Source organism: Zonotrichia albicollis, chromosome 2 (assembly GCF_047830755.1).
Source record: "Zonotrichia albicollis isolate bZonAlb1 chromosome 2, bZonAlb1.hap1, whole genome shotgun sequence".
Lineage (NCBI taxonomy): Eukaryota > Metazoa > Chordata > Aves > Passeriformes > Passerellidae > Zonotrichia > Zonotrichia albicollis.
In genome coordinates, this window is record NC_133820.1 from 46,443,866 (window position 1) to 46,465,729 (window position 21,864).

General features: G+C 39.1%; 2 protein-coding genes across 26 annotated transcripts in view; both read left to right on the plus strand.

Annotated features, from left to right (window-relative positions):
• PICALM (phosphatidylinositol binding clathrin assembly protein) overlaps positions 1 to 12,575 on the plus strand; it is a 355,304-nt gene extending 342,729 nt beyond the window's left edge. For both annotated transcript variants that reach the window (XR_012578985.1, XM_074535086.1), the window contains one exon: positions 12,564 to 12,575. The gene's annotated coding sequence lies outside the window, so the exon portion shown is untranslated. The remainder of the gene's footprint in view (positions 1 to 12,563) is intronic.
• Positions 1 to 21,864, plus strand: part of DLG2 (discs large MAGUK scaffold protein 2) — a 993,421-nt gene that overhangs the window by 169,589 nt on the left and 801,968 nt on the right. The gene's annotated exons all lie outside the window — the stretch shown is intronic.

Sequence of the window (21,864 nt, forward strand, 5' to 3'; positions counted from 1 at the left end):
AGGAGGCTTATAAAGGAAGACAGGGACAAACTTTTTAGTAGGATCTTTAAAGACAAGACAAGGGGCCATATTTTTAAGCTGAAAGAGAGTAGAGTTAGATAGGGCATAAAAAAGGAATTCTTTACTATGAAGTTGGTGAGACACTGAAACAGGTTTCCCAGAGAAGCTGTGGATGCTTCATGCCTGGAATTCCTCAATATTAGGCTGGATGAGACTGGACAACCTGCTCTAGTGAAAGGCATTCCCGCCCATGGGTGGGACTAGATGGTCTTTTAAGGTCTTTTCTAACCCAGGCAATTCTGAGTGTATGAAAAAAAAAATGCTCCCAACTTTCTATTAGAATATATTTCAACCCTTCACTTGGTTGCTATTTTTTTGATTGTAGAGTACAACATGTGGTCCTTGAGGTAATTGCCTACTTAAAGCTTGTTATTATCTGTATTTTTTCTTGATTATAGAACTGAATGGAGTGAAGGCAAATAAGTTATAATTCCCAAGTACCTTCTGCTTCTTTTTTATCCAACAGTATTCTACTCAGCCAAATAGACAAACTGTCTGTCTTATCTGTATCACATATTTATAGGCACATTTTACTATACTTGAGTAGACTTATTTTCCTGGGAGACTAATGCAGACAGTTGGAGAAAATCAAATCAGACAGAAATTAACTTCGAGTGGTCGATATTTTCCCTATCTGTTTTCAACAGTGTTTTTTAGCTGACTTGCCTTTATCACAGAAAAATATCTGTGAAACATCAGCATTTTGATAGAAAACTGATTAATGAAATGAAAACTTCTAGTGACACATGAAAGCATATTGCCTCCTAAAAAGTCTTGAAGTGGGAAAAAAAAGCAACATCTGGCCAGTTGTGACAACTCTATTAGATGAGGACACCATGTGTTTGGATGTCTCTCAACAGTGGTGCAGGGAGCAGTGTCGAACAACGAAGGAAAAACAAACTGCTAGGAAAGGTATCCTCTTTCATCAGTTGTGCTGGCTGTGTCACTGAGGATGGCATGTGTCTGCGGTCTCCTTTTTCAGTATTTTTTATAAAAAGCGCTATGTCCTCTCTTGAGGACACATCTTGATGCCTTTTGCATCTAATGCAAGAACCAGGAGATCTGGCAGCATTGCTGTTATGTAACAGTCTGAATTTTGCCATCCCTAATTTACCATCCTCTTTGAATTTGTCGATGGTTCTTGCAGTTAAGATTCTCAATTCTGTTTGGCAACTCACCATCTGCAAAAGAGGCCATAAGTGCATACTGACTTTTTGTGCCTTCACAATGTCCTTAATTAGATTCATTTTGAGTCTGAGAGTTTTAATCAAGGGAATTACCTAAGGGGGGCTTTGTCTGCACTTGCACTTTTAGTCATGTCTTCCAAAGGATTGTAGTGTTTGATTATAAAATACTGCAAAAAGAGTTCACTGTACTGCTCTCCATGAAACTTCACCTCCCTATCGCTGTGGCTGCTTGCTAGCTAGATCCATTATGTAAAGATAATGAAGTGTCAGAAGCTGCACCTGTGTTGCAAAAACATTTGGGGCTGTCTTTCCTTCTAGCCCACTTGACAGCTTTTCTTGAGCTTGGCACTCAGCACAAGCATTCACCTTAGATCACCCTGCAGCATATATAGGATTCCTCTGCATATCCCTGCTGCATTCTCAGCAGAGCTCTTTGGCCCTCTGTTCTAGACCACGGAAAAGATCCCTTTTGGGCATCATTTGCCATGGAGAAGCAGCAGGAAGAAGCAGTAAAAGGGGTGTGAGCAGAAAAGATTAAGGATCTGGCACATGCCTTAAGCAAAGCCTCATTCAGCATCAGCTGCCCCCTAAATGTGAAAAGGGGGACAGTGACTTTAGGGGAATGTGAACCTAAAGAAGGTCCTTGCAGGGTAAATGCAGCAGCTGTACCTTCTGCCATGGCTCATGGACTGCAGATTTACACGGGTGCCAGGCTGTTCTGCAGCTGAAGTCTCAGCTGAACTCTGCCCCTTTTAAACTCTGCAGCTGAACTTTCTGCCCCTTGATTTGCCATTTATCCATAGCACAAGGACAGCAAGTATCACTCCTCTTTGAATCTGCATATGTTCTTGTTTTATTTACATGGGATAGGTCTGCATGCAGAGGATATAGTTACTCCTGTTTTTTCTTTACCTGGTTTATTGGGAGCATTGGAGGAACAAGAATGGACGAATGCCTTGCACAATTCTGAATTTAGCCTGCCTGATTGGAGAGTTAACCCATAAACATTCCTGGTTTAAACAAATCAAGGCTTTTGTATTGAGATTCACTTCACAGGAGTTGTTTTAAAGAAATTTGTACTTTTGGAAGATGACTTGGAAGATGCAAGTTAATTTTGGTGGTTGTGATGTATGTAAAGAATGTTCTGACATGATAGGGAGCCAAACAGAAACATATTGAAACATGCATATTCTAAATTGGTCTTGGGCTATGAGCCTGGAAGAATTGTTTCTGAACAGTCTTGCTTTTGTTAAAGACAAAACAAATAGAAGTCTCTGTTTGGCAGGAGTCGGCTCTCTCCTGGGACTAGCGTTGTGCCTCCTAACGGTGTCCCATCCTCTCCTGTGTAGATGTGCTCTATAAAATAAACAGATTGCTCTGCACTCCAAGAAATGCATTTTGCAGGGACTCTCTGAGCTTTAAGTCTTTTTCTATTAAACCCCTGTTGGCTAATAAATTTCACTCACAACCCAGGTGGTGGTGAATGCTTTTTGTGGATAAACTGAAATATTTGAGAACAGAGCTATTAATACAGTGCTTCTTCTGTTTTTCACTTCAGTATTTAATGGCAGTGGAAAATTCTGAGTGCTAAAACCCAGCTTTATTTTTAAAGGAGGTATTAAAGTAATACTATGCATATTTCTGCTAGGTCTCTATATTCCTGCAAATCTTCTTCATTCCTAAGTCTCCTGTACCTCTCCTTGCCCAATGCTCAATGCACTTTACTGTCCAATTCTCTAAAAGGCATGGTTAAAAAACCCTGCAATGCTGAGTCTGTTACCAACTGCTAGCTATGAAGATGCTTTTTTAAACAGCCACTTAAATCCCCCTTCCCCTTGGATAGCTCTCTGAATCTTCCTTGTTTTCACCTCCCCTCCCCAGCCTTCCCTGGGGAAAAACATGCTGTTCCTATTGTTGTTGGCAGTAGCTGGAGGTGCTGAAGATTCTCTCCTGTAATCTGATTTACGGATTCAGTGGGGAAAATTAGGCTTACTAGGCTAAGGTAGTGTTGGATTAGCAGTAAACCACAGCACATCCCAGCAGGACAGCAAATGCTTCATGCTTGGGTAAATAGAGGCATGGGCTAGCAGAGTATCTGTAAACAGGAGGGATTAGGCTTAGGAGCAAATTTGGAGAGAGATCAAGCAAAAAAGCCATTTACTCCACTATTTTATCAAATAGAAGGGAAGAAGTGGGATAGAAGATTTCTTGAAATGGCAATAGCCTTTTGATAATGAAATGTGTATACCTAATTTATAACATATATGGTCCTTCATCCCATTGCAGTTCCCAGTGAAACTATGGAAGGTGAAACAGTGAAACTATTTCAAAACTGCAAAACAAGCTCAGTAACTCTGAAGATAAGTTGATAGTATATGTAAAAATTTTTATGATAAACATTAAGCTGCTCAAAACCATAATCTGCAGGCTGACCCACATAGCTGCTTGACATCATCATCAGGAAACATTTTACATGAGTTATTTGCAATGAGTAATCTCATTAAGCTCACATTATGTATAGGATATTTGCTGTCTTTATTGCTTTCTTTGTTTTATGGAAAGCGCCAGGATGTTTCTGCAGCAGTCCCAGTCACAGAAGTGTAGCAGTGCGTAATTTAGAGCAAAATATTTCCAACTTGGTTATAGAAATGTTATTAAAGCTGAAACCTAGTATTGATCTTTATGAGAGCAATTACTTAAAGTTACTTTTATGGAAAAGCAAATATAGATTTAACTACTTAAAATCGTTGCAGCTTATGAGGTTTATAAGCAAAAAATTTTAAACAACACCTAATTTTCTTCTGGACACTATTTTAAAATTCTGTTTTAAGTGCTCATTTAGCCAGGCAACACTTTGACAGTGTTACTGAAGTTTAAAACCAATGTGCACATCCAATTTCTACAGTATTCATTATTTATTATTCCCAGAGGGAAAGCACTGTTTGAGTATAGTTTTTGTGATAGGCTATACTTAGCTTGGGGGTTATATACCAGAGATATTGCTACTCAAAAGCCACACTCTCCTGACATGGGAAATTCCGTAAGGTCAAACACAAGTGAGTCAAACATTCTGGGTTTATGGCAATATACACAAAACCCAAGTTAGCTCTGGTCTTTATTTACAACCTGCAATAACCAGAAAATATGGCTGTTATGACTGCTTAGATGTGCTTCTAGTCCCCAGTAAAATCAGAAAATTTGTTTTCATTATTTTTCTCTTAGTTGTGCTGCAATATAACATGAAGCAATGATATAATATTTTTTTTTGGAGGAAACCAACGAAGTTGAGCATATAACTTAAAAAAGTGTATGTAGCCAACAGGTGAAGGGGAGCTCGACTGGAAGAGTAGGACTCTTCCTTAGAGGTTAGTAATTCCTGTCATGCTATCTCACTATATGTTAGCAAGCAGCCTCACTTTGCCTCATGCTGTAGTAAAAATCTATAGATGAAACCTGTGGGAGAAGCAGATGTGGCAGAAAAAAAGATAGAAACTGTGCCTTGCTCAGCAGTATTTGATAGTGATGCTGACAGTGAAATTAATCTGTCCAGATTTATGTTGTTGGAGAGCTATAAACACTTTTGAGGGGCAGTTCACCTTTACACTGGTGTGAATGGATTGGGTTATGGAAGGCTGTTTCTCCTGACTAATGATACAGGAGACTGGGCAGTCAGCTCTGGCACAGTGTCTGAACTGAAGGTGTATCCCTTGGTTTTCTCAGTGTTGCCTAAGTCTGTGGCAAACTGTTGAGGTACAACAGACACACATGTACAAGACTTTCCTTCTAGGTACTCCAAAGACACATTTCATTATAGTTATCCTTTTGGAACTGTAGAGTCATTAAGCTTGGAAAAGACCTCTAAGATTATGGAGTCCTACAGTTAACTGAGCACTGCTCACCACTAAGCCAAGTCACCAAGTCATCTACATGCCTTTTGAACAGCTCCAAAAGTGGTGATTCCACCACTTCCCTGGGCAGCTTGTTTCAATGACTTGAACGTACATCAGTGTACATATTTTCAGTGAATAATTTTTTCCTACTATCCTGACTAATGTTCCCCAGGTGCATTTTGTGTCCATTCTCTCACATTCCGTTGCTGCTGCTTGAGGGACGAGATTGATTTCCAGCTGTCTACAACCTCCTTTCAGGCAGTTGAAGAGAACAAGAAGGTCCCAGCTGAGCCTCTTTTTCTCCAAACTAAACACCCCTGACTTCCTCAGCTGCTGCTCATAACTTTTGCTCCAGACCCTTCCCCAGCTCCATTTCCCTTCTCTGGACACGCTCCAGCCCCTCAATGTCCTTCTTGCAGTGAGGGGTCCAGAACTGGACGCAGGATTGGAGCTGAGGCCTCACCAGTGCCCAGTACAAGGGACAATCCCTGCCCTGCTGGCCACACCATTGCTGATCCAGGCCAGGGTGCCATTGGCCTTCTTGGCACCTGGGCACTGCTGGCTCAGGTTCAGCTGCTGTCAGCCAGCACTGCCAGGGCCTTTTCTGCTGGGCTGGGTTCTGGCTGTTCTGCCCCCAGCCTTTAGCACTGCCTGGGCTCATTGTCAGCCAAGTGCAGAACCCAGCACTAGGCCTTGTTGAATCTTGTACTATTGGCCTCAGCCCATCAATCCAGCATGTCTGGATCCCTCTGCAAAGCCTTACTACCATCAATAGATAGGTAGAGCTGCTACTAATTTACAGGCAAAATGCAAATGAAAACAGGATTGGATCTGGGCACAGCCCAAGCTGTGTAGAGGTATTACAACATCTCCCAGAATCTGGTATTATACCTAATGCCTTTTTCCTTAATACCTTGAAAAAAAAATCTGTTTAACATAATAGACCATATGTTTTAGTGGCATTTTCATTGGTACTTTTGGATTGCAAGTCCTATTTTTCATTCAGTGCATACATACTGTATAATGTCATTTGCACTTAAAGGGCTCTGGGAACCTAAAAGTCTCTCTTTATCACATAGATGGCTATAAACAGCCATATTAGCAAATGTGTTCTGCAAAGATTTATTCCTGGAAAGTTCTGAATGCCTCCTGTGAGGTGCTTGGGGGTCTTGCCTTTAACCCTGTTGGTATCATTCATATGCCGCTCTAAATAAGCACGGGAATCCTGCCCGGGGATTGGGACAGCTTATATATCGGGGGTTTTGCAAGGTATTTCACAAGAAATTAATGTAAGAAGCTTTTTTGAATGCTGATAGAAATTACTCTTCCCTGCAGAGTACTCATTTCTTTGCTGTTTGAAACTTTTTTTTCCAGTTGTGAACAAATGCAAATTAGGATTTGTTTGCTTTTTTTTGTTTATTCTGGGCTCTCTAAGGAAGCAGGGAATATAAATTTCCTGTAAAACATATAATTGATAAGCTGTTGCATGTCACAGGAAGAATGTGAATTATAGGTCTAAATGTACTCTGTTTTCAAGGTTTTGAAAAACAGAGCTTCAATTATCCATGCAAAGAGAACTGAATTCTGTCATCCCTTCCTGGGATTTGAGTCTTGCCAAAACCCAAAGGTTCTCAGCCTTGGGAACTTCAGTATCCATCTCTCTGGGTCAGTGACCCTGCATGAATTTTTCTTGGTGGACATCTCCTTTTTTTGCATCAAGACTCATCATCTTACATGAAGTCACAGGGATAAATATTTGCTTGAAGTGTTTAGCATTGATTAAAGATTCAGGCACATCCTGTCAGTCATTTTAACAGTACCTATTTATGTAATCCACAGTAGGGCCATCTCTCCTGCCTTGGATGCTTCACTGGATTTCCTCAGCATCTGAGCATCTCAGCATGTTAATTTGTTTTCACAAGGTCCTTGTGAAGAAGTTGGGAAAGCTGTTATCCCCATTTTAAAAACAAGGGTGAGAAGCAGAGAGGTGGAGAATATGACTGCATTGTGTAGGGATACACCGAGCATATCAGCTCTGGAACGAGTGCTGCACTGAGGGTAATTAACCCAATTAACCCATAATAAAGCCAATAGTCCATGCATAATATCACATCTTTGTACTTTTCTGTGCCATGCAGCTGGTCAGCAACCTTTGGATTTTGTAACAGAGCAGTGAACAACAGAACAGAATATTACTCTTCTGTGGAAAGAGAAAGGGAGGTTTAAAAAATATTCACCATCACAGGTATAATTTCAGAAGAGGGTTTTGCTACATCAGTTTGGTGGCCCGGGCCACCCCTTTGCTGGGTTATTTTGTGAGCTGGGCTCTGGCTGAGGAGCAAGGGAACAGTGACAGTCTGCAGGAGCTGTCAGATCTGCAAGCTGCTCCAATGTCACTATCTTTGCTCAGAGCTGAGTTTCAGGGCAGCTTCATTTAGAGGCTACACATTCTCTATTCCTCTGAATTGTTTATAGTGTATGGTGGAAACATCTAAAATAGGACACTGTAGAATGAAAGAAAAGGCAAAACTACAGGAAAGTTGAAGCTTTTCCTCCCACAAGTATATATTATGTATATGTATTTTTCTACATAGATTGCAGTATCTCCTTTTTCATGCCTCTGGTGTCAGCTCCTGAGTTTACCCCAGTTGTACTTATCTCTGCTGCATAAATAACTCTGTCCCTCTCTCCAGTTAATCTAAACCTGCAAGTGTTCACTCCTGTTCTTTTTTGCTGTGCCACCTGCCTCTCAGTCTGACTGCTGTGTTATTCCCTTCTCTGCCACCAGTGTCAGATTTTCTGAGAGAAGCCTGGGTCTTGAAATATTTTGGGAGTGGAAGGATGGATAAGGGAGTGCTCTTCCATGTTTTGGTGCTCTCTTTTCACCCACAGAACAGCTCTTACATTTTCTTCTTCTCTGCCATGTCCTTATTTATGAGGTACTTAGGGATATTCCTATCTGGATAAACATTTACTATTTTTAACCTGTTTATCCTTGCAGAATAGGTAATCAGAAAAAGCCAGTCATGAGTGAAGAACTGTGATTTCTAACACTGGATAGGCACCTAAAAATATTTAAACGTCATGACTGTAGAAGAATGACAATACTGGGTTTAAAGGATGGGGGATAAACCTCAGGAGAAGGAACCCAGTCATCTGCTGTTACAGGGAACACAGTCATGTAAAACTTCACTTGAGAATTTGGAAATTATTCACTGTCAGACATTTCTAACTTCTGCTGTCATCCTAGGCTGGTCTCTGCTACTGGATGAATAAAACACATACCATGCTATTTAAAGATTGGTCTCACTAAAAAGCCAGGTGAATAACTCACCTGCCAATTTGTGGTCTGCCTGGATTTGTCCTGCTGCTGTAAAACTGAGCGTGCTGATCTGTTACATCTCTGCACAGTGGAGCCTTTGATTGTAAGCCCAGCCCAGGTGTGCCTGCTAAAAAGCAAATTTAGTCACATTTGGCATTAGCAGACTCAGTCATTTTAAATGGTCCATAAAACTTAAAGCGGGCCACAGGAGAGAGAACAAAAGCCCCAAAGGAACCTCTGTACCTCTGCAGATGGTAGAAGTCCATGGTTGATGCTTAGAGATAAGATGTGGTGAGAGTACAGAGGAATAGTTCCCTTGGAGTATCTTCCCTGCTTCCAACAATTAGGAGTTTAATGGCTTCTTGAGTTTGAGGTTACAGCTTCTGGTAGACCAAAACTCCTTAAAATAAGAATTGGATGAGTGGAACAAAACTCTGCTATCATATATGTAAATCTATATTTGTACCAGTGGAACAGAGCAGTGTTTGGTTTCTCCCTCTCTCCCTTGATAGTAAAAGTGATTGAATCTTAGAAGTTTGGATGCTCTCCTGTACTTTTTTTAAAATAAAGAACTGGTTTGATAAAAAAATCTTGGCATTTACTTTTATCAGTTCTTAGGTATAGTAAAGAGGGTACTGCTTATCAGTTTTCTAGTGTAGCATATATTCTACTTTAATAATAATCTGCTCAGCTATGCATTTTCTCCCCCTCACGATAAGTGCATGAAAGGTGCCTTTAGAGATTTAAGGGGGCGATTTGAATAATGATTTTTTTTTCAGCTATCCTTCATTAAATTCAAATTGCCACTAACTTTCTGCAACATCACTTCTATGGAAACTCAGCATCCGCTAAAATGAAAAATGTCTTTCAGCAGATCTTTCCATTTTTCTTACTTATTTTCTATTGCTTTTTGAGTATTATTTGTTGCATAGTGGCTGATACAAAATTTGGAAGCCCTTGTAAAGTTATTCACAGTATTTCTTTGTCATTTAATGGTAGTTCTTTGGATAAGACCTTCTTTTGTTTCAGTAAAATCAGTGACAAAATTGATTTTGAAGTGAAAGTAGAAAGGTGTTCTCAGTTTATCACCTCTGAAAATGAAAAAATTTGAATTCATAGCATTCACAGTAGTAGTTTACCATATTACATGTTTATTGGGTTCTTAGATGTGCTTAACTGCTGTTAAGCAGTAAAATCCAAGAAAATGGAGATTATTGAATGGTCTGTTTGCTAAACCAATCTTGACATCTTTATTCATACATGTGTGATTACGTTACCACTTCCAAATGGTATTTTGGATGGGGGGGTTCACTACTATTTTTTTTTTAACCTTGTTTAGTAGTGATAAACTACAGAATCAGGACAGTTTTGTTGGGGGTGGGAGTTGTTTTGTGTTCTGGTTGATAGGTAATTAACAGAAGTGTCAGTTAATTTCTAAGTACTTGTTGCTGGTGAATTTGTATAAAATGCAGAGGATCATTGTCGGTCTGAGGCAGAGTGGGATTAGGAAAAAGCATCCAGGAATTTTTCTAGAGGAAGTTCTGCATTCCAGCTTGCTTCCAACAGACCTTAAGATAAATGACCCTGTATGTCCCTTGGCTTACACCAAGGTAGATAGATAGCAAATATTTGCTGTTTTCCTTGAGATCTCAAATTTCTTTGAGATCTATTCTTGCATACAGTACAGCATAACTGTGGTAGGATTTCAAATTCCATATGTAATTTTCCAGGGTCAGCATTACGTGCTTTTAATCTTGAAATCAAGAATGAAAGAAATGTTATTGAAAAACACATATTTTATTGTATTAAAAAGAACTTGAAATTTTAATTTTTTTTTTTGAGGAGAGTGAGGGAGACAAGATAGGAGGTGGGGAAAAAGTTCATTGTTTTGGGAGTTTTCTTTTTGGATGCAAACCCAAAGTATTGACATAATAGCATACTTTATATCAGAATTTTAGAAAAAGCAACTTCAGAAATCTATGCTTCGTAGATGCAGGTTGAAACTGTCAATGTTCAAGGTGGTTTGAACTTTTTTCCTTTAAAGCAACTTGATTTAAAAGCATAGAAAAGTAAATGCTAGTTGGTTTTTTTAACAGTCTTTTATTCAGTTCTTACCACTGCAGTCTTTATATCTTAGTTCTTGACTTACTTCTTCACTGACTAAAGATACTGTCACACCTGCATAAGCCACAAGTTTATCTTGCTTTCTGAGCAGGAACCAGAAGACCTCAGCTGCCATGAAATTGAAAAGGTTGAAGAATAACAGAGCAACTTGTTCCCGCTTCTATTCCCTACCCCAGATGAGCTCCCATGAAACACCCTCTCAAAGTGCCAGTCTAGCAGATGTGGATGCATCACAGGACTATGAGGTCCTGGTTCCACATATGCAATTTAGTGACTGAAATACATCTTGGATAAAAATTAAGTTTCCAAGTAGGCAGTTTAAGAAGCTCATGTCCATTCCCATCCCTGCCTTCTTCCCTGCTTATATTTCTCCAAGGTTTCAGGCACCAGACTTGCCAGAAGTACATTTCCCATCGTTTTTGCTGAAGTTCCTTCATCTCTCCAGGTACAACTGGCCACATTTTGCAGGGAGGATGAACACTTCCTCTGTCTGAACCTTATTTGTTGCTGCTGGTGGTTGTACTTTCCAGAGTGAAGCTTATGCTGAGCTCTGAATTTCCCTTTGCAAGAATGCAGTTATACTGAGAGCATCCCAGCTTTCATCCGTCTTCTAAGGGAAAAAAAAATGAAGCAATCCTGCCTACCAAAAGGGCAGTTTAGGCATGGGAGTGGGGTTGAGAGCTTTTGGTGATCTATTGTGATTTTTTTAGAAGCGCAGATCAGGCAGGCACTTGCAATAGAATACAGGGAATTTAAAAATATGGCCATTTATCTCCTCTCTTACTTGCATTTCCCCCTGCTTCTAGGCAACATGCTGCTTTTTCTGCATTTGTCAATTGTAATTTTCATGAACTGCATTGCAGAAATGAGTACCTAAGACCTATATCAGGCAGCTCTTAGGATCACCACGCTTCCTCGATCTGCAGCCATTTCCATTGTGCTCTTCTCAAGGTGTGGCAGATATTTTGATGACAATATGACAATATTAGTGTCACCATCTAACAGGGGCCAAGCTACCCCTGATTGTAGAATGTAATGGAAAAAGTGGAATAAAAGGTTAAACAGAGGTGATGGTTATGGACTTAAGTAACTATCTTTTTCTGAGTGTATTTGCAAGGATTTCTCTTAAGACACATTACCTTTTGCTAAGCCTTTGCAGATGGACATTCCTATGCTAATTTGTGGAAGAAAAAGTCAAGAACTGCAGTACTTAAACTACATTGCTCAGTCAAATAATGGCAGAAAGTTAGGAAAGGTAGGCAGTTTAAAATAATTTGGGAGGCTCAGCAAACTCTTAACGTGAAATTTAACTGAACTGTAGCTCAGTTACTTCCTACTCTCTAAGTATGGTAATATGCATTGGCAAAAATAGTCTATTTTATACTGACTGATCATCCTCATTTGACAGGTTTGCTGTGAGAAAAGATTTAGGTGTCACTGTGAGTAGCTCATGAATTAGATTTCAATTCCTTATAAAATAATTGGAGATGAAAATCAGTAAAGTCTAGAGGGTAATAGAAGTTTGCGTAAACAAACAGCATGATTTTTATAGAGAACAAATCATACAAGACACACTTAATTGCTTGTTTTGATAGAATTGCTAAATTATTAGCTGCGCTTGTACTTTTTAGCGATAAACTTTCAAAAACATCAAGAGTAGTTAGGTAGTAGTTAGCTCCTGCTGGTTTTAAGGATTTGCTACATTATCTCTGGAAGTTTTAAAGAAAAGTTCATGTTAATTGGCTTGGAGTTTAGTCTTGCTACATGACTTCTTAGACCCCTGGGAGTGACTGTGCCCAGATGGATATATATGAGTTGTGTAAGGATGATGGCACTCTTTCCAGCACCAGTATTATATGCAGACTTGCTTTGTATTTTCACTAATGACTGAGAAGTTTGGCTCAGAGCAGCATGCCAAGGAAATGTAAAGGCAAAATTTGAGAAGCTGTGAGCATTTATATGTTAATATAGTCCTGCAGAAGAAAACTCCCATCTGAAACCTCATCAATCCCTCTGAAAACCAAAACATAAAGTGGAAATTTTAATGGGAATAATACATCTTAAATAGTTTTGGTGGTAAATTCCACATACCACCTGAAGAAGAGAGATTGGACAACTCTTGACAAACAGCGGTGAAAAGGTTCCATTTGCTGAGTCTTCTGAAAGAATTTAGAAGACTTTCTGAATCCTTTCAAATAATCTAGTTGCTCTGTGGACCAAAGCAAATTTTGAGGTCACTAATGCAGGTAGATTGAAGGCAGACAATAGTCACATTCACATCTAATAACACACCCCCCCCAAAACAGATCTTTTGTACTGGGAGATTGAAGAGAAGCCAGTAATTTGGACAAATAAATGGAAATCTGTTAGATTACCTCATGTGACTGAATTCCTTGGAACGAAATATGTACATCTTTTCTGTCGTTGTATAATTGGAAACTCTCCAAAGGTGGCATATATTGTGTCTGTTCTACTGGAAAAAAGTTGAATCATAGTATATATTTTTACTAGGAATCTAGAAGGAAGGGAGATAGTGCAGCTAAAGGAAATGGCAGGAAGCAAATTTGGCTGAAGTTAGTGATATCTGATTCAAAACAGATGTCTTCGGACAGCCAGTGGTCAAGACTGGGAAAGAAATGAAAGGAAAAGAGAAAGGGAGGGATACTCTGTGGGGAAGCAGGAAATGTGTTGAAGAGGGACATAGGGATGAACTGGGACCAGTCAATCAGATATGCTTACAGTGGCAACATAGGGAATGAGGTGGAGAAAATAGGAAGCCCTTGAATGATGAGAGTAGGAGGCAAATCTCTATTGAACAATTGACTGGTGAAAAAGCTTCTGTGGAAGTGCATCAAGAACTGGGTTTTACTGCTTGACAACCACCCAGGAGATGAAGGAAAAAAGAAGGAGATACTTGTAAAAACCACATTTGGCAGCTCTCTAGGAGCTAATTAAAAAAGAAAACACAACCCTCCTCACCACTACCACCCCCACCAAATATTTAGGCTGTGTCTTTTCTAGGATCCTACTTTTGGTAGAATTGAAATAGATTAAATAATGAACTTAATGTAGTCAGTGTGAATTGAGATCAGGAGGAACATGAGTAATACCACAAAGAAAATAAAGGAGCATGAAACACCTTTAAGACTGGAAGTTCAGACATTGAGTTTGATGGCTTATTCTCCATGAATTTAGTCAAGGAAAAATTAAAGAACCTGTGGAGGGGGAGTGAGGAATAAAATTTTATGTTAAATGAGTGAAAAACTAATCTTCTCTATCAATATGATCCTCTTAATTAGCTGAATTGTGAAGATGATGTTTATCAGCTGCCAATCATTGAGATAAAATAATGTAGATCTAAGTCAAAGTCACCCAGAAAAATGTGTATTAGCTTGAAAACTGGCCTGAGAGGATAAATTATAAGTAAATATTTTCACACTATGTTTATGTAAAAAAACCCAACAAATCAGGACATAAAGCAGGGTTTCTTATAAATTCAAAATTAGATGTACATGAAACTATTTTGGAATAATCATTGTTTGCTTAAAGCCCATTGTTGTTGAGATTATAATAATTGCTATTTAATTTCACTGAGATTAGAATGGAAGGCCTTTTAGTGACTCTAGTGTGTCTGAAACATTCTTGCTGAAGGGCTCAGGAGAGATAGGCTGTAGCTGTCTTCAAGAGAGTTCTTTGAGTTGAGGAAGGGTACCTGAACACATGGAAATGACTAAAGGCACATGGGATTAAGCAGGTGGATTCCACCCTTTATTGGCAGGAATTAGTGCAGAATTAGTGCAGAATTAGCCAGCAGCACAAAATTGTTTTGTTGCTTTACACAGTTGTCTTTCATGTTGTTACTGTGAATAACTCAGTATCCCCACCAAACATTGTCTGCTAGCTCTTATCCTCATTTTCAGGTGATTTATAAGTATTTTATAAGTATTTTGAATTACATAGGTGTTAATAGAGATTCTAAACAGATTTCGCTGAAATTGTTCTTTTACAGCAAAACAGTGCCTTTTATTATTAACCTTTATTTTCAACTCTTGTCAAGCTTTTAAATCAATGGAGGATCTGTTCTTTTACCTCCTGAGAACATAGTTTATTTATAAGACTTCTGTTAAGAAGTCTTTCTTTTTTTTTTTTTTTTTTTTGGAAATCCAAGCAATAACCAAGCTCGTCTTTGTGATTGTAGTCTCATTTGAAGGGAAAGACTTGAAAAGTCTGTGAACAAATCTGTGCTATGTTCAATCCAGCTTGGTTTTTCCTTTTTTTTTTTCCTTTTTTTGCCACATCTTTGTGATCCATCTGGTAATTTATTCATTTGTATAGTTTCTACAATTTTTTTATGGAGCAGAACGCAGATTATATACTTTCTAATTCCTTAGATCTGTCCAAAACCTTTTAAAAAGTTGATGCCATGGCATCAATTTGCCCATTTACAGTCCTTTATCACTAAGTTCAGTTAAGCAATGGGTTAATCCTTGATGCTTAATATTTTACTGCATCATATTTGTTCCTTCTGAATTTTTGGCCTGTGTGACTTGCTACTATGCATTTTTTATTTACTAAGAGCACTTCAGTTTAGGATAGTTCTTTATTTGTAAAGAAATGTTCAACAGGTAGTGAGGAGTTTTGGAAAAAAACATTAATTTTTATCACAGGTAATCATTATTCAACACCTTGAAGATTTGTTGGGAATTTTTGGTAATAATGAAAGGTCAAATAGTTTTCAATTTTCTCACTGAATAAAGGCCGATATGTAAAAATGAAACCCAGGAAAAAACCCCAAAACCCAAGAACAACGGAAAAAGCAGGCGCAATAGTGAAGACAGAATAATCATTGGGACATACATATACATATGCACACAGAAGTAGTGAACAGCCACCACATGGAATTAGAGGCTGTGGAAGATCAAAGAGGAGAGTGTAAAGTTAGGGCAGAAAATAGATTTGTAATATACATGCTTATGTTGTTTGCTGTGAATGTGCATGTTCAGTCTACCAGGGTTAATTGCACATATCCATATCTCAAGGATGATGAAAGCAGAATTAAATGACAGTGTTGTTTTTTAGTGAGTGCTGTGCTATGTTAGAAAACTTTGATTTTCTATTCCTTTGCAGAATTGTACCTTTTATTGAAAAACACTTTGAAGCATGGGAGCTACAGATGCAATTTGCACATCCAGACATTCACTGAGTTACTCTTACACTCTTGGGATCCTGAAAACCCCTTTACCCTCTCTTCTCTGATGTACACAAAAGTACACACTCTGTAAGACAGCATAATTTTCTTTTTTCTATTTCATGTGCCGAGTGCTTGATGCAAAATGCACGTGTGTTATGCCAAAATATGTTGAAGTTATAGCATTATTCTTGAAATCACAGAATCACAGGATTGTTAGGGTTGGACGGGGCCATCATTCTTGAAATCACAGAATCACAGGATTGTTAGGGTTGGAAGGGACAGCTGGACATCATCCAGTCCAACCCTCTGCCAAGGCAGGGTCACCTAGAGCAGGTGACACAGGAGCGGGTCTGGAGGAGGTGGTGAATGTCTCCACAGAAGGAGACTCCGCAACCTCCCTGGGCACCTTTTCCAGTGCTCTGCCACCATCAGTGTAAGGAAGTTCTTTCTTGTGTTGAGGTGGAACTTCTTGTGTTTTAGTTTATGGTTATCAGTCTCTTTGAAACAGTTACTTCTACAAAGAGGGTTAAAATCAATGTATAAAGCCTGTTTCTGCCTGTAGGTATAGAGGAAGGGCCATGGCAGAGCAGGTTTTGTGATAATACATGGTTTTCTGGCTGCCAGCCCAGTGCTCTTACACAAATTGGTGTTTTGTTGGGAAGAGAGGCTCATTTTCCTCAGATGTTTTGTCAGTCATTAATTTGAAGCCCTCCCTGTTTGGAAGTGCTGCAGTGTGTTCAGTGAGGCTAAACACATGGAGCTGTGGTACCACTTATTGATCCTGTTGTTCCTGTAGGCAGACTTGGTCCAGGCCCTCTGGAAAGGCACTTCTCCAACTTCAGTTCTTACATTCCTGCCTCTTAGGTTTGTACAGGTTATAGACCAACTTTTAATTGAAAAAGGAGTTTGTTTTCTATTTATTTCAGTGGTCCCATGCCTTAAGTTGAGGAGATGTGAAGTCTGCTGGTACCCTGCACTTGGGCTGACTAATGAGAAAGGAGCTGAGGAAACTCTGAAAGTCTCTGAACTGTTTCAAAGATGCTTTGCTTCACTGCAGGAGGAATTCACTGGATTCCTAAGGCAAAAAAACCCCTGTAATAGCATGAAAGAAGAAAAGATAGCAAGATGATAGAATCATAGATTCCTTAAGGTTGGAAAAGGCCTCAAAAATCATTAAGTCTTTGACCAAACACCACCATGGCCGAAACTGTATCATGAAGTGCCATGTCTGCTTGTTTTTCGAACACTTCCTGGGATGAAAAAACTATAACAGGGAGGAAGAAAGCAGAAAAATCAGAAGTGTATGAAGTGTAATCCTGCTCCTGTTACTTGATGCTGACTGCATCTACAATTTAAGAATAGTTTAATGACTGCATAAAGGCTATATTTTACCTTGTGCTAACCTCCCACTGACATTTTCACACCAGGATGTATTGCTTCATGACTTGATCTGGGAAAGGTCATTAAAAATAGTTGTGGTCCTTTCACATAGAGGTTTTCAATGCTTTGATGAAAAGGATGTGCCTGCTAACAGGCCCATTTATACTAAACATGCCCACTGCAGGGCATTCTGATGGGTCTCTTGTATACAGACTACTGAGCTGCTGAAGTGTAAAATGGATTGTAACTGTGGAGTTACTGCTATTTTAAATATAGATTGCACTCAAAATTGAATGTCAACAGGAAATGTTGCAATTTACAGATGTGAAATACTGGTGCATTAGTAAAGTTTTGGAGCTTTTTTATTCCTGAAGACCAATTATACAGAAGTAAATCTCTATGTGGACTTCTTTATTATCAAAAAATCATAGAGAATTTGGATAAAGTGAAGCAGAGAGCAAATACTGAATCTATCATAGAGTGAGACTGGAAAAGTGCTTTTTTAACAAGGAAGCTTTCTGGCCCATTTATTTGTTGAGAACACCTTCTTGATGGCAAATAAAAGCAAGAAATGGAAGCATCAATGGGAAGTCATTCAAAGTAGTCCCACAATGAATTCTGTTACCACTCAAAAGCTCATTGGATCAAATTGCAGACATGAGTTGTGACTTTCAACAGGCATTCTTATGTATGAATAGTTCTTGTCTCTTCATCTATTCTGAAATATGCATGGTTGCATGATTCCTCAATATTGTTACTGATATCAAAAACTTAGATTTAGATTTCACGTTTCTCTAATGCTGGATCTTTCAGAACTTCTTTTGGAATCCATTACTTGTTTTGGTATATGTGACAGGCCCCACAGTTCTCCCCAGTTACTCAGGCAGCATTTCTCCTTCCCTCGTTCCCAAACTCCCATTTAATCCTTTTCATTTCCATGCATTCCATTCCAGTTTTCAGTAGTTGATAATCATACCTGTGAAGTCTTACTTAAATGCTATTTAGAAATGAATGTGTATGTGAATGTGGGATTCTCTCTATCTCTCTATCTCTCTCTCAATTTGTTTCTGTGGAATTTCTCCAGAGATTAATTACATTGACCATTTAGTTTATTTTTGCTTTTTTAAAAAATTCTTCTGAAATTGATGATGTCTCTTTGGAATGCTGAAGGCTTGAATCTAATCTGTTGCTTGTGAAGAAGTCAGCAACTTTTTGGTGATAGTCCAAAAAGTGTGTACTGTGAGAGCTCAGTCCAAATGTTGTATTCTATTTTATATCAGTGTCTCACATTGACATCTGTATGTAAACAGTGCTGTGAAAGAATTGGAATGGTTTTCCAAAAGATGAGATCATTACTTATACTATGTTTATAAAACCCACATTATCGCAGCACATTGAGCCTTAATTGTCAGATTCCATCCATTTTATGGAGAAGGACACGGCACTCTTGTGGTGATCAGCATCACTAAATAGGCAATTCCTTGTGTAGGTTACATATAGAAATGTACCTGAATTTCTCTTTAAATCTTTTACTCAGTTTCCCAGGCAACATCAAGTCCTGGAATGAATACCAGGGAGTATTCTGGCATGGACATATAACCAACACTAGTCAATAGATCTTGAAGGAGTGACAAGAAGTCTAAGAGATTATGTAAACACAGCAGAACTTATCTGACAGAGAGAAAGGGTCTTTTCACTGTTAACAGAGTAATTTGATCCACATTTCCTGGAATGGCAGTAATACCCTTTACACATTCCATGTAGAGTACGCAGGAATCATTATAAATACTCATTGTAAAGAATGTGGTACATGCATATGGGCCAAGGTCAATTTAAGTGAAACCCATACACATTGGTACAGGCAGGATTAGACCTATTGGCTCCTGGGTCTCATTTCCCTGCTTAAATACTGGAAACCACTCTTCCTTAAGGATATCAGACTGCTGAAACCTTATGGAGTCCTTTCTATGCTTCTCTAACCTCTCTGTGGGTGAAGTAGTTTCAGGTGTTCAGCTCATTCTCTTGAAAGTAAAGTAATTGAAGTTTTCAAACTTTAGATTAGCCACTTAATGTACCATGATCCTTGAAGAGAATTCTGTCCCGGTCTTCCATAACTTATTAGAGAGCCACTCTGGATTTCAAAACCACTCCAGGGATCACAGAACACTAACTTCAACCACACAAAACCAAAGTGGGGAGTCCAGAGAGATTGAAAGATGAGAGCTCACTTATCATTGCCCAGGAGATAGAAAATGAAAGCCAAAATCTATTTGTGACTGGAAGTAAAACAGAGCTTTCCTCACCCTCTTTGCCTGTTCTCCCAAAGACTACCAAAACAGTATTATAGAATAGTTAACCAGCTGTGGTTGACCATATTAATTTGTATTTCCTGAATAGTCATTGCTGCTCTGTATAAAAGTTTTGGTTTTGCCTCTTACTGGTCTGGAAAGTGCCTTCTGGTCTGGTCTAGTCAACCAGAGATGAAGTTTCTCCCAGCCATATGAGGCGGAACGAATTGTTTGACAAGACACAGTGCTGTTCTCAGTAGGAGGCAGGCAGTACATGTGCCCTGTTTTTCCCATAGGAAGATACCATTAGTTTCAGTAAGTTTCTTAGGAGCATAGGTTCTCATTCAGAGGTCAGGTTGGAAACTCAGGACCTTCATGTCTCAGTTCTTTGTTAGTACCCATGCATTTCTCTGCATTCGTGATCATATTTGTTTTAAAAGGGTGTTGAAAAAGTTGTGATGTGATGTGTGTTTTTATACCTGCTCCATTCTGATTAGCCAGAAGTTTTGCATTGCCCTGCAGCCATCTGGAGCATGAGTTGCTATCCAAACACACATGATCTTGTGTTTCCCTCACTACAGTGCTCCCCACCAGCTCCCAGGGATGTCTTCAGTGGATTTCTTGAAAAGGCTTTTGGGTTTGCTTCTGGAGAGCTTAAAAAGGGAAAATGAAGGGGCAATTGTGGTGAGTGTACAGAAAGGAATTATTTAGGCTCTAGTTTCAGGAGGAGGGACACCAGATTTGGATCTCAGTCTGAGCTGGGCTTCCAGGAGAAGCCTAAATCTCAGAGAGTGTGATAGTTTGAATACAGAATTTATTGGATGGATTCTGGTTTTCTCTTGCTCAGCATACTGGCTACTGGGATTCCCAACCTCAGCTGCTTCACTCATCCTGATCCCAGCTTGTGGATTAAGTGACTGGTTCTGGGTAATCTGTGGTCTGATACTGTGGATGTGGCAATGGTGTGTGTCACCACTCCCTTTCTAGTCCACACAGGTACCTGTATGGAGCTTCTCCTACTATTTGAGCAGACATAACAGAAGAGTGCCAAAAGTAAAACCCAACACAACTGAAAATAGTTCTATATATCAGTAGACCCATACATTATTTATCCATGCTTGAATTTTAATGAAGAGAAATGCCATTTACTCATTAGTTTAGAAGCCAAAAATACCCACCACTTACATGTTGACTCTGGGCTGTCTTCTGTTCCAGATACTACATTTTTCCTCCATTTCCCAGACAGAAGATATTAAATATCAGTGTTTGACAGGCATTATTTTTGCTCCTGTAGCAGGAAGTAATGCAGACCAGCAGTTACTGTAAGGGTTGACTGGGATGGGATCCAGGTAGAAGGTTCTTATTCATAGCCCCACTCTGTGATATAGTGAAATGAGTTGCAGCACAGTGCAATGTGATATAAAAAGTTTCTAGTCTCACTGTCCAGCCAGGGAACTACAGAAGGGGTCAGGTTTGAAGACAATATTGTAGGCTGACAAACCCTTACCCTACTTTGTTGTCTGGTGAGTAGGGAAGAATCAAGTATCTTCCCTGAGAGCAAGATGATGAATATCTGTTTAAAGTACATAGTGGATGCTCATGGATAATCTTGCTCTGGATAAAATAAATGACACTGTTTTCTTTGTCTTCATTTAGATCAGGATGTTGCATTCTGGCTTCATTTCCTATTAGGGTTATTCAGAGTACAGTTACTTCAGGGCATCTATACCAGTTCACTCTGCACCAAGAAAATGGCAATGATTTTCCATGGGGCAGTGCACCCTGATTTATTTAGCACAGGAGAAGAAATTGTACAGGTAGAAAATTATTCTAAGGTGAAGCTGTGATACTTTTGCACAACAAGCTGTATTTTCTTAATCAGACCTGCATGACATTTCACAAACTGAATGTTTCATTTTTAAAAATCTGTAGTGGGTAAAATAGGCTTGCTAGAGGTAGAAAAGTCTTCTTCCTTCTATCTTCAGACTCAGTGTTGCAAGTGGAAGAAAATACATCTGCGATTTCTTTTCATCTTCACAGCAGAAGATCATAGTGTTGTCATTATTTTTTATATATGTATATAAGTAGAAAAGTGTATATTAGGCAAAGCAGTGGTGAGGGGACCTAGCAAGTGGGTTTGAATCCACTTGAATCACTGCAACCTTCAAAGGTCTATTTTTACTTCTGAAATGAAAATTTAAGTCAGGTTTGTATCTAGTACATTTAGCTAATGGAGGGAATATACTTTGTTCTTGAAATTCTACTATTAGACCTGTGCAGGTTTAAAGCCACTTGGTAACATATTTCATTGAAGCACACCCTTAAAACACAATTAAAAAGATGATTATTGTAAATGATGTCATATAAAAGTGTCACAGGTTGGTTCAGGACAGAGAGTGAAGGGATGAGTCATTCCTGCTCT